Source organism: Lissotriton vulgaris, chromosome 7 (genome assembly GCF_964263255.1).
Source record: "Lissotriton vulgaris chromosome 7, aLisVul1.2, whole genome shotgun sequence".
Taxonomy (NCBI): domain Eukaryota; kingdom Metazoa; phylum Chordata; class Amphibia; order Caudata; family Salamandridae; genus Lissotriton; species Lissotriton vulgaris.
The window spans coordinates 1,363,922,200-1,363,935,727 of record NC_141695.1 but is presented as its reverse complement, the minus strand read 5'-3'; the positions used below and the strand labels follow the sequence as shown (position 1 = coordinate 1,363,935,727).

The 13,528-nt window shown below is 46.0% G+C and overlaps 1 pseudogene; it reads right to left on the bottom strand.

Annotated features, from left to right (window-relative positions):
- The window catches only part of LOC147703707 (uncharacterized), a 33,848-nt pseudogene extending 21,371 nt beyond the window's left edge, over nucleotides 1–12,477 (bottom strand).
- Nucleotides 12,478–13,528: the final 1,051 nt, after the last annotated feature.

Below are 13,528 nucleotides of genomic sequence, written 5' to 3'. Positions count from 1 at the left end.
GTTTTGACTTTTCTAAAGGAATGTCTATTGAGTTGCTCATACTATGTGGCATGTAAGCGAGGAAAACAACATGCATGCTGGGCCATGAATATATTGGTGCAGTTACTTAGGCTTGTAACCAACAGTCTATAGAGATTCCTTATACTTTCGGTAAGCGAAGGTTACCCAAAAGTTTGCTTACAAGCTGTACAGAGACCCACAATGTGTGCAGTCCATCAGCACAAGCACAGACCCCATGGTGAATATGGATCTCTGAAAATGACAACTGTGAGACCCTTGATATGTTCACATCAACTGCAATGTCATGAAGAAAGAGAGGCACCCACAGCAATGTATAATTTGTAGTAGTGCTTCTTCATGCTCTGGTGGTATATAAAAAGGCAATATTACCTATAGAAGTGGCAGCAATATGGTTCCTATATTATGAGCTTATTTTACAGAGAAATATAAAAATTCCTATTGTGTGTCTGTTTCTTTTAAAAGGGTTGTCACACTGCCAGCATTTTTTACTGATCATATATGACTTTCTCTAAAGTATCAAAAGAGGTGGCAACACAATGGGAGTAAGAGAAGCAAGAGACATGTGGTATTAGGAGCTCAGTTTGTTGCCTGTCTTTTATTTGAGGGTACTATGCAGAGTTGAATGGGCCTTATTTACAGTATGGCTGATATGACAGATGCAGCGCAGCAGATGGGTGTGAAAAGCCAAATGCAACCTACTTTCAGGACTCAGAAGGCTAAGGATCAAAGTGGAAACTGGTTAGGACAGAGCACAGGGGCACATCTATTGTTATTGCAGGAGGCACAGTAGCACCAGGGCTGAAGGAGGTAAAGAGCCGAGGGAAGCCTGCTCTATGACCATGTATAGAGCTTAAGCAGGGCCACTGGAAATATGTGGCAGGATTGAGTAAATTATGTGGCAAGAAAAGACAATTTATGCGGCAATATGTGTCACATTTTAGGATAGTATTACTTCATTATTTTGTCATTCTGAAACTTGTTAAGACTGTCAGTTGCAATCCACTGCCCGGCAACATGGATCACTGTGTTTTTAGTAACTTTTGAACCGTTTGAGCTGGAAACCAATTTTTTTTGTTAAAATCTGAAGATTATGCAACAGATGAGAGTTTGTGTGGCAAATGCAGCAAATGTATAATTGTACGGAAATCGCAGCAGCGGCACAATTGCATAATTGCAGTGGGCCTGAGCATATGGACCTAGCTATCATTAGCGTAGTAGGTGCAGTGAAACTGGGAAAAGGCGGGGTGAAGAGCCAACAGCAGCCAGTTCCCGAAATTAAGGATTGAGGTGCTGCTTTTGTATTGCATTGTACAGTGCTTCATTTGTGGTGCCAAAGTAAATTTTTGGATAAGGTAGCATGTGTGGCTGGCAGAATGTTGTATTTATAATCTTCTTTAGTGCGAAATGTTTTGATTTCAAAGATGTGCGACCACAGAGGTGCTCTTAATATATCTTGGGGGACAGTGCCTATGAATGTAAGCATTTGCTTTAACAACAAGGTAGGGGCTTGTTTCTTCATTAAAGTTGCCTCTTCTACTGTTTGTTCTTTCTATATTCTCATGTCTGCTAGTTCCTTTTAAAAATATAGCTTTTCCCCGCATTCCCCGGTATGTTGGCTAATATCGTTTGATTACTCTGTTTTTTATTTTGCTTGCTTTGTGTTTTTTAAATCCTTTCTTGTTGTGGTAACAAAGGATGTTTCGGGGGGGACTTGGAGCTTGTGTGTTATTCTTTTTAGACTGCAGGAAAAGCATGTGTTCATGTGCTGTTTCCTCGCCCGATGGACGTTTTTGTTGTGCCATGACTTCCCTGCCACCTTCGGTCTAGCTCCAAGTGACACAGCCCTATTTAAGATGCCTGAGGAGCAGATGCGCAGTGGCTAGGTAGGGGCTCATGTCTTGGTTAAAGCTGCCTCTACTACTGCGCGTTCTGCTTATATTATGTCTGATATTGACTTTTTTTTTTTGTTTAAGAAATTTTTATTAAGCATTGAAAAGTAATACAAAAAACATGTCATAAGAAGTTAGAAGATATTGACTTTTAATAATATATATTTTCCCCATGTTCCTCCGTACTTTGGCTATTACTGTTTTTTATTTTGCTTGCTTTGTTTTTTTAAAATCCTTGCTTGCTGTGGGAACAAAGGGTGTTTCAGGGGGACTTGGGGCTGGTGTGTTATTCTCTTGGGCTGCGGGAAAAGCATGTGTTCAAGTGTTGTTTCCTCACCAGATAGCCTTTTTTGTTGTGCCATAACTTCTCTGCCGCCTCCAGTCTAGCGCCAAGTAACACAGCCCTTTTTTAAAATGGTCTGGGAGTGAATGAGCTACGGACGCGAGCAGCAGGTGTGCCGCTGGTGCACCAAAGACGTGCCAAAGTCAAGCCCGTCTGTGCCCATCCATGTCTCACCGGGGCCAGGGGCCACTAACCCTGGTCCCCGTCTACTGGAGACGTTAGCTTAAACTCCGAACCAATTAAAGGCTTTACAGCTTGTCCGCCCCACGGATTGTCAGATTATTGTGCCTGGGGTGAGTCCTTTAGCCTGTAGCAACTGTAATTATGTATGTTCTATCTATGTAACCAGTAATGATAGTAATGCCTGTTACTCATCTGCAGCCAACGCCTTTGAGGTTTCCCCCACTATGGCTGACCATATCTCTGAGTCTTCTGGAGGAACTGGTAAGGCCAGGGAATTTCGATTCTTCAGTTTTAACTGTCAGACTCTCCCTAAACACCAACAACATCTATTCAACTTTTTACGGGCTTCTCCGCCTGATGCACTGGTTTTACTGAGACATGGCTTCGCGAGGGCTCTGCACCAAATGTAATTACGGCCTTCCCCCTAACTATTCTATAGTAAGGAAATATAGACAAGAAAGGACAGGCAGGGGGATTGCCATTATTTTTAAAAACGACTTCCAGTGTAAAACTGAAAAATTCTCTGTTCCTGACTAGATATTTCTGAATTGCGATCTCGCTTACACCGACATTCATGTTTTCAGAAGCCCTGTTGTATCGTCTACCTTGTTAAACAGGAAATTGGTGTACCTCCTTGCCATACTGGGTAGATCTACACATTAACACTACTTGCTGATATTAATCTTCATTTAGAAGATCCCAGTTGCACCTTGAGTTCCACTCTCATAGTGGATCTTGGTGTCTTTAGCCTGACTTTGTGCAACACTGGCCCTACTCATCTGGCCAGCCATTTGTAGGATGCAGTTTTTTCCAATGTCTCGGACTTGGTGACTACTCACCCTATGCTACTATTGTTGTCTGACCATTTTGCTTTGCCCTTAACTATTAGAATTCCACCATGTCTTTTAACATCACCATGATTAATGTTGATGTAACACCTAAAGGATTTAGTCCTTGTTGGACACGATGACCTCATTACCATTTGCAATCTATTTAAATCTATTCAATTAGGCTCTCCTTTTGACCCTCTACCCCCTAAAATGATCAGGAAACTTGACTCTACCTTGTAATCTATGTTAAGAGATCTTCTTAATATCTTTCTTGGTGAGGGGCTGGTTCCCAAGAAATAGAAACAGGCTATGGTCCTTCCCCTCCTGAAAAAAAAAACTTGGACCAGACCAATATGTCCAACTTTCATCCCATTTCCCTTCTTCAGCCAGCTTATCTCGTTTGTGGAGGCTCAGAATTTACATCATCATTCTCAGTCTGGATTTAGGATTGAACACAGTATGGAATTCACCCTCTTGGTCATTACTCCTTTATAGCAGTACGGCTGCGTTCTTTTTGTTAACCTTAGCGTAGCCATCAATACGGTGTCTTTTTCCATTTTGGAGGAGAGACTGTTTGGCCTGGGCCTTGAGAGAACAGCCTTGGCCTGGCTTGGATCATTTTTGACAGATTGTACATTTCAAATGTTTCCCCCTATGCCAGATCTGAGACTCATGCACTGAGTTCAGTGCTGAGCCCTCTATTGTTTGACATCTACGTCCACCCTTTGGTTGATGAAGTATAGAGGTGTGGTCTGACACTTTTCTCCTACGCAGATGACACAGAGATCATCTTTATGTTGTCATCTAGACAGATAAATGGACCCATGGATTTAAGCTTTAGCCTGAGTAGCATCTCCTTATGGATGAACAAAACCTCTCTCAGGTTCAAGACTGAGATCATGATTCTGGGGAAAAACTCCTCCATCTGAGGTTCTCATCACTGTACCAACTCTCTGGGGGCTCTGCCCATTCCAAATCAGAAAGTAAAAAATCTGCGATTCCTTCTGGATGACAAATTGTCTATGAAGCCTCAAGTGGCTAAGTTGAATGCCACTAGTTTTGGGGTCCTAAAATGGCTTAAAAATATAGTTTGGATGATCCCTACTCCCACTCAAAGGACTGTGATCCAGGCTTTGATTTTAGCCTGACTGAACTACAGCAATTAGTTCTATTTGGGAGCAGACAAAGCTAAAACCTGCCGGCTACAATTAGTTCAGAATGCAGTTGTAATGTTTTACCAGCTTCCAAAAACGTCCCCAGTCTCCAACGTTCTTCACGAGCTTCATTGGTTGACAATTCCTAACCGTATCATGTTCAAAGCCTTATGCTACATGTTCAAGCCTAAAGCAGGAACTGGATCAAGGTTATTTTTAAGACTTGATGTCCCTTTATCATCCTTCTCGATAAATGTGATCTATGAATCACTCTCTATTCAGTGTGCCTAGGTTCTACTTGACTCATATGACAGGTCATTCCTTTTCAGATTTGGGCCCGAAGCTCTTGAATTCTCTCCCATAGTCATTGAGAAGCTGTACATCTATCCTCAGTTTTCGCAAAGGTTTGAAGACTCAGGGGCTTATTAGGATGGCGGGCAGACTGAAGTCCGCTCGCCACCCTAGCGGTGCTGGGACCGGCCGCCCGGCGTTCCGGCATAGCCAATTAGGATGCGCCTGCCACCCTGGCGGTCGCATTACGCATCATTTAAACAGCAGAACCCACCCTAATGCCAATGAGGCACCTTGTGCATGGCAATGAAGGGGGGCACCATTGGTACCCACCAAGTGCAGCCCCCCACGCCTCCCGGGGTCCCACATGCAATTTCCGCCAGTCTTTCCATGGCTGTATCGCCGCCATGGAAAGGCATTCAAAATCCCTCATCATAATATGGCGGACGGTGCCTGCTAGGCACCGCCACCATATTATTTCCCAAATCTGCCCGGCAGGCAATCGTGGCGATTGCCGACCGGCGGAAAAGCGGCGGGCGTTTTTTCCGGCCGCCGGGGTACACCCCCATGGTAATATGGCGGGGGTAAATGGCGGGTGGGAGAGATTGTGGGCGGACCGCCACCGCCGGTCGAGCAGTGGCAATCCACCCGACATCATAATGACCCCCTTAGATCTTTTAATTGAGGAATCTCTCACATCCCTTCTTTGCCCCGTGAAACCCCTTGAGGTAGCTGTTCGCATTACAAATTCAAATAGTAATAATTAACCGTGAGAGATAGACACACAAATTATAATATAGTCAGGACTAAAACATATAGGCATCAACACAGCAGTAGCCTTGTTAGAGGGACAACAAGGTGATATGTGCATGTACACTAAAAAAGGGGGTAATCAGAGAAGGTCTAGTAATCAATTTGTCAAGATTTGGAAGGCAGAGATCCTGTCAAATGTGTAAAATGATACGGTGTGCGATATTCTCATAATTTGTTTTCTCATAGTTATGCGAATTTGCAGGAAATTATGTGAAATCACATGCAATTACTCAAAATAGGAATCCATCATTGAGTGCGATATTGGAGCACAAAATACATGCTGTGGTAAAAACAAAGCATAAAAACACAGGCAGCACAAGCAACAGCCGTACATGTTCTGAGCATTCGCATTATTCTCATGTACTACCAGTAAAATGTTGCTGCAAATGACGCAATAGCATTTGAAGTGGTGCAATTTTGTACATTTTGCTTAGAAAATTTAGAGCAAAGTTCCAAAACTATGTGACTTTTGCTGCTTTATTTAAATTTCTTGTGCTCTAAAAATGATGGTAAAATGTAATAATGGGAGTTGGTGATATGAGAAGTAGCAATGCACCTTTTATATAAGGCAGGGACACTGCCTAGTACTGTACGATTATATGTCGTTGACTTGGGGAAGAACACCATGATGTGGAAAGACTAATGCGCTGAAAGATTTTCAACTAAAAGAAGTGCTGCTCAAGCGATGATCTTATAAAGGATAGGGCATATTATAATAAAAAGAAGGCAATTGCACTATAAAGGACCTGCTTCTAAACATGACAAAAAACTCTCAAACATAGCAATCATGCAGCATCCGAGGGACCTCAAGAACTTCCGGACCATCTTCCTGCTCCCGTTCCCACAAAAGGGCCTCGAGAAAACCGCCAACAAACAGCTGACCCACTACCTCGAGGAGAACAACATCCTGGACCCGTCCAGGTCAGGGTTTCTCAGCAACCACAGCACCGAAACTGCCCTCATCGCCGCCACCGCTGCCGCCTCATCCCTGCTAGACAACGGGGAAACCGCAGCCCTCATCCTCCTGGACCTTTCAGCCGCCTTCGACAGGGTCTGCCACCGCACCCTACGCACACACCTCCACAACGCAGGAATCTGAGACAAGGCCCTGGATTGGACCACCTCCTTCATCGCCGGCCTTACCCAGTGCATCCGTCTCCCCCCTTTCCGTTCCGAAGCCTCCAAGATGATCTGCGGCGTAACCCAGGGATCATCCCTCGGCCCGACATTGTTTAACATCTACATGGCCCAGCTCGCCCACGTCCCCAGACTGCACAACCTCAACATCATCTCCTACGCCGACGACACCCAGCTGATCCTCTCCCTCACCAAGGACCCCCTCACCACCAAGACCAACCTCCACGAAGGAATGATAGCCGTCGCCGAATGGATGAAGAACAGCCTTCTGAAGCTGAACTCGGACAAGAGGGAGGTCCTCATCCTCGGCTCCACCCCCTCAGCCTGGGACGACTCCTGGTGGCCGACCGCCCTGGGAACAGCACCAACGCCCACCGACCATGCACGCAGCCTGGGGTTCGTCCTCAACTCAACACTCTCCATGACCAAGCAAGTCAACGTCGTCTCATCCTCCTGCTTCAACACCCTCCACATGCTCCGCGAGATCTACAGATGGATCCCCACCGACAAGAAAAACTCTTGCCCAGGCCCTCGTCAGCAGCAGGCTGGACTATGGAAACGCCCTCTATGCAGGAGCCCCGGCCAAACTACTGAAACGTCTGCAACGCAAACTGAACGCCTCGGCCCGCCTGATCCTCGACATCCCGCGACACAGCCACACCACACCCCACCTGAGAGACCTGCACTGGCTGCCCATCAACAAGAGGATCACCTTCAAGCCCCTTACCCACGCACACACAGCATTGCATGACACCGGACCGACCTACCTCAACAGACGACTCACATTCTACACCCCGAACCGCCAGCTTCGCTCTGCCGACCACGCCCTCCCTACTGTCCCCCGCATCCGAAGAGCAACCTCTGGCGGCAGATCATTCTCCTACCTCGCCGCCAAGACCTGGAACACCCTCCCCATCCTCCTACGGCACACCCAAGACCTACTACCCTTCAGGAGGTTTCTCAAGACCTGGCTGTTCGAGCACTAGCAGCATCCCCCCCCCCGTGACTTGAGACCCTCACGGGTGAGTAGTGCGCTTTAAAAATTCCCTGATTGATTGATTGATTGATTGGGTATGGGTTTTTGGGCAGCCCAGGAATTTTTAGGGTTTAGGGTGGGCATAGGTTTCTGGGTGGCAAGGGAATTTTTAGGGTTTAGGGTGGGTAGGGGTTTTAGGGTGGTTACGGATTTTTTAGGTTTTAAGGTAGGTATGGATTTTTAGGTGATATGGGCTTTTTTAGGTTTTAGGGTGTGTATGGGTTTTTGTGTGGCAAGGGAATTTCTAGGCTTTAGGGAGGGGATGGGGTTTTGGGTGGTAAGGTACTTTTTTAGGGTTTAGGGTGAGTATAGGTTTTTAGGTGATAAGGGCTTTTTTAGGGTTTAGGGTGGGTGTGGGTTTTTGGGTGGCAAGGGCATTTTTAGGGTTTAGGGTGGTTATGGGTTTTTGGGTGGCAAGAGAATTTTTAAGGTTTAAAGTGGGTGTGGGTTTTTGGGGGCAAGGGACATTTTATGGTTCAGGGTGGGTATGGGTTTTTGGGTTGTGAGGTTTGTCTTAGGTTTTAGGGTGAGTATGGGTTTTGGGTGACATAGGAACCTTTAGTGTTTAGGGTGGGCATGGGTTTTTGTGTTATAATGAATCTTTTCGGGCTTAGTGTTTGTGTGGATTTGTAGGTGGCAAGGAATTTTTTAGGGTGGGTACTGGTTTTTGAGTGGCAATACCAGCATCCCCCACCCCCCAGCGCCTTGAGACCCTCACGGGTGAGTTGTGCGCTTTACAACAAATTCCCTGATTGATTGATTGATTGATTGATTGATTGATTGATTGATTGGGTATGGGTTTTTGGGCAGCACAGGAAGTTTTAGGGTTTAGGGTGAGTATGAATTTTTTAATGGTTAGGGATATTTTAGGGTTTAGTGTGGGTATTAGTTTTGGGGTGGCATTTGATTATTTTGGTTTTAGGATGGGTGTAGGTTCTTTAGTGGTAAGGGATTGTTTAGGGTGGGTATGAGTTTTATGGGCAGCAAGGTAATTTTTATCTTTTAAGATGCGTGTGGGATTTTTGGTGGCAAGGGATTTTGTAGGATTTACGATGGGAATGGGATTTTGGTGGCAAGGGAATTTTTAAGGTTTTGAGTGGGTGTGGGTTTTTGTGGGGCAAGGGATATGGTATGGTTTAGGGTGGGTATTGATTTTTGGGTTAGTGGGTATGGGTTTTGGGTGGCAGGTAAACCTTTAGGGTTTAGGTTAGGTATGGGTTTTTGGTCAATAATGATTTTATTAGGGTTTAGGATTTGTATGGGTTTTTGTGTGGCAAGGGTTTTTTCAGGGTTTAGCGTGGTTGTGGGTTTTTGGGTGGCAAGGGAACCTTTAGGGTTTAGTGTGGGTATTGGTATTTGGGTGGTAATATATTTTTTAGGGTTTAGCATTTGTATGTATTTATGGGTGGCAAAGGATTTTTCTGAGTTTAGGGTGGGATTTGGGTGGGTATGAGTTTTTGGATGGCAACAGAATGTTTTAGATTTAGGGTGGGTATGGGTTTTTGGGTAGTAATGAATCTTTTAGTGTTTAGTGTTTGTATGTATTTTTGGTGGCAGGGATTTTTTTAGGGTTTATGGGCATATGGGTTTTTGAGTGGCAAGGGATTTTTTAGGGTCACGGGTGGGTATAGGTATTTGGGTTGTAAGTGGATTTTTAGGGTTTAGGGTGGGTGTATGTTTTTGTGTGGTAAGGTATTTGTTTTAGGGTTTAGGGTGTGTAGGGGTTTTATGGGTGGCAAGGGAATTTGTAGCATTTAGGGTGGGTGTAGGATTTTTGGTGGCAAGAGATTTTTGTAGGGTTTACAGTGTTTTTGGGTGGCAAGGTATTTTTTAGGTTTTAGCTTGGGTATGGGTTTTTAGGTGATATGGGCTTTTTTAGGTTTTAGGGTGTGTATGGGTTTTTGGCTAATGTTAATGTTAATGTTATATGGGCTTGTATAGCGCGCAGCTGCCCCAGCCAAGGGGCGTCCCGGCGCTTTCTGTATGAGGAGTGGACAGATGGTGGGATCGGGGAGGTAGGAAGGGAGAAAGAAAGTTTAGCAGAAGAGGTGAGTTTTTTATAGCTTTCCTAAAGGTCTGCAGATCCTGTATCCCTCTGATCGGATCAGGGAGGTCATTCCAGAGCTTGGCGGCCAAGTATTTGAAGGAGCGGCTGCCCATCCTGGATAGTTTGATACGGGGTACTGTTGCGAGATTTTGTCCTTCTGAGCGTAGGGTACGTCGAGGGACGTATGATGACAGAAGTGGGCAGAGCATGGGTGGAGAAGCCATCTTTAGGATTTTAAATGCTAAGCACAGCGTTTTGAAATGAATTTGTTTCTCCATTGGGAGCCAGTGGAGTTTGGCGAGAGTATTGGCTACGGACGCATGGCGGGGGATTCCTACCAGCGCCCTAGCGGCGGCGTTCTGTACTCGCTGGAGTCTAGCTTTTTCAGCTACGTTCGTTCCTAGCAAAAGGGAGCTGGCATAATCCAGCCTGGAGAGGATGGCTGCCTGTACTATCGTCTGACGGGTTTGGTTGTCGAAGAATCCTAGGATGGGTCTGAGATTCCTTAGAATGCCGAAGCAGGTTGCTGCCACTTTTTTAGTGTGCTGAGTGAATTTAAGGGCAGAGTCTACCAGACTCCCAGGTTTTTGACACAGTCCTTGGGTTCCGGTGGTTGTCCTAGGTCTTCTGGCCACCGGTTTTCCCCCCAAGTGTTAGTCTTTTTTCCTACCACCAACACCTCGGTTTTGCCGGCGTTGAGCTGTAGGTAGTTCGCTGTCATCCATTCTGTGATGTCAACGAGAGTGCGTTGGAATTTTTGGGTGCTAAGCCCACTTTCATCGTTTAGTGCCACCACCAGCTGAGTGTCGTCAGCGTAGGATACGAGGGACAATCCGTGTCTCCTGGCCACCTCTGCCAGGGGCTGGACATACACATTGAACAGGTTGGGGCTAAGAGCTGAGCCCTGGGGTACGCCCTGTTCAATGGGACATTCCCTGGAGAGGTGGGGGGGGGTGGAGACTCGGAAGGACCGGCCAGATAGAAAGTCTCTGAACCAATCAAGGGCTAGTCCTGATACCCCGACCTCTTTTAGCCTGAACAGCAGAACCTCGTGTGACACCGTTTCGAAGGCAGCACTGAGATCAAGTAGAATCAGTGCTGCCGTTCCACCAGAGTCTAAAATGGTGCGGAGGTGTTCAGTCACACTTAGTAGGGCTGTCTCAGTGCTATGACCAGCCCGGAAGCCATGTTGTGACCAGTCTAAGATGTTATTAGATGCCAGGTGTTTGGTCAGGATGGTGTTTACATGGGCTTCTGCTACCTTGGCTGGCCATGGGAGGAGGGATATTGGTCTAAAGTTTTCGGGTTTGTTAGGGTCCGGTGTAGGTTTTTTAATGATTGGTGATATCCAGGCTTGTTTCCACTTGGAGGGGATTATAGCAGTAGAGAAGGATTTGTTAATGATCTCTCGCAGAGGGCCCAGAACAATTTCGTCAGCTTCTCTGAAGGTTTCTGGTTTGAGAGGGTCTGCTGGTGAGCCGGACTTGATTTTATTGCAGATTTTAGAAAAGTCTTCTTGGCTAAGGGCCAGAATGTTAGCGAGGTTAGATTTGTTAGGGTCATTAGAAGAGGTAAGTTCTGAGGTGGGGGGAAAGGTGCTGTAGATTTTTCGAATTTTTTCTAAGAAAAAAGAGGCCAAATTGTCGCATAGTGCAGGTGAGGAGTTTAGGTTGGCCATTGTTTTTTTGGTGCTGAGTTCTTTAAGAATTTTAAAGATGGTTTTTGATGCATTATGGCTATTCTTGATCTCCGTGGCCTAGTAGGCTGCCCTGGTCCTGCATATGCTACGATGGTAGGTTTTTTGAGATTTTGTGTATAGGATCTTGAGGGCGGGGTCGTAGTTTTTTCTCCAGCATCTTTCAGCTTTTTTGCACTCTTTTTTTAATGCGGAAAGTTCTTTGTTATACCAGGGACTGGATTCATGGGCACGTGCTTTGATCCATTTGGTTGGGATCAAAGTGTCTAGGGCTTGACTGATCCAATTGCAAAATTGGTCGTATCCATGATCAGGATTTTCACTAGGTGGGGGGGACACGTAGTGAGGAGGGCGTGGAAGTCCTCAACACGGAGTTTCCTCCAGGGTCTTTTCCGGACCTGCTGGGTGGGCACATTGAGCAGGATGTTTTTACAGGGAATTGACATGGTTACTAGATAGTGATCAGTCCAGGTCACGGGGATGGGCATTTTGACCTGTGCATTAGTGATATTCGAAAAAATGGGGTCCAGGAGATGACCACCATTGTGGGTGGGGCCCTTTATAAGTTGGTCTAATTGTAACGCTGCCAGATCAGCTAATAGAGTATTAATCTTAGAATCTTCCGTCCGATCAAAGTGGATGTTCAAATCTCCAATAATAGTAAAGTTGGCGGTATCAGTGATCTGAGAACACAGGTTCTCAAGGAGTGAGTCAATGAATTTACCGTCCTTTCCTGGGGGCCTATAAATCAGGAGTCCTACCAAGCTAAGCTGGGGATTGATTTTGATGTTGTAGCGTGTACATTCGCTATCTTTGATGTCAGCTTTAGTTAGCTGGCACGTAATATGAGTTTTGGTCATTACGGCAATACCACCGTCTCTGGAGTTTCTGTTGAGAGTGTGAGTAGTATAACCTGTTGGAGTGGCCAGGTTTAGGACGGTGTCCATGTCATCTTGGAGCCACGTCTCAGTTAGGAATAGGATGCCCAGGGCATGGTTAGTGACCAGATTGGAGATTTCAGTGTGATGTTTAGGCATAGATCGAACGTTCAAATGGCCGATTTTGATTGTTGAGCATTCGGCTCTGACGTGGGAGGTTTGCCGGTGCAGAGTCGGAAGGGAGAACCCACATGGACATAATTGGGGCGTATTTATATGGGAAGGGTTGAGGATAGCGCATCCTTGCCTGGGGTGACGTAAATTAAGTAGCTCAGTTTTAGAGTATGTTGCCTTACCACTTTGGCGTGAGGCATGGTGTCTGGCGTCTGGTGCTGTCTCGGCGCTGACGAGCGCAGACGGGCAGGACTCTGGCTTGACTCCGGCGCGGCACTGGCGCGCCCGCTGTACGAGTCTGCTGCGCGGAGTCATGCCTTTCCCTTTTTACAGTGTCCACTGGGGTGCCCTGAGGCTATTCCCAAGCTAAGAAGGCCGCCGCGTTTTTGAGTGACGAGGTGCCTTCAGCTCTTAGACAGCTGGGACAGTATAGGTGAGTGCGGGGAGCGAGGGGCTTATTGTATCAAGCCGATTGTACTTAGCGCTGGGGGAAGCTGATGGGTAGCGGAGTTTCGTTTTCAAACCCGCGTGCGGTGTAGGATTTTTGGTGGCAAGAGATTTTTGTAGGGTTTACAGTGTTTTTGGGTGGCAAGGGATTTTTTAGGTTTTAGCTTGGGTATGGGTTTTTAGGTGATATGGGCTTTTTTAGGTTTTAGGGTGTGTATGGGTTTTTGGCTAGTAGAGGATTTTCTTGGTTTGGGGGTGGGTATGGGTTTTGGGTGGCAAGGGAACCTTTAGGGTTTAGGGTGGGTATTGGTATTTGGGTGGTAATACATTTTTAGGGTTTAGCATTTGTATGTTTTTAAGGGTGGCAAAGGATATTTTGGGGTTTAGGGTGAGCATGGTATTTTGGCTGGGGATGCAAATGTTTTTTGTATGGCAATGGAATTTGTTTAATTTAGGGTGGGTATGAGTATTTGGGTGGTGAGGGATTTTTTAGGGTTTAGGGCGTGTACATGTGTTTTTGGGTGGCATTGAATTTTGTACGGTTTAGAATGGGTCTGGGTTTTTATGTGGTAAGGGATTTCTTAGGGTT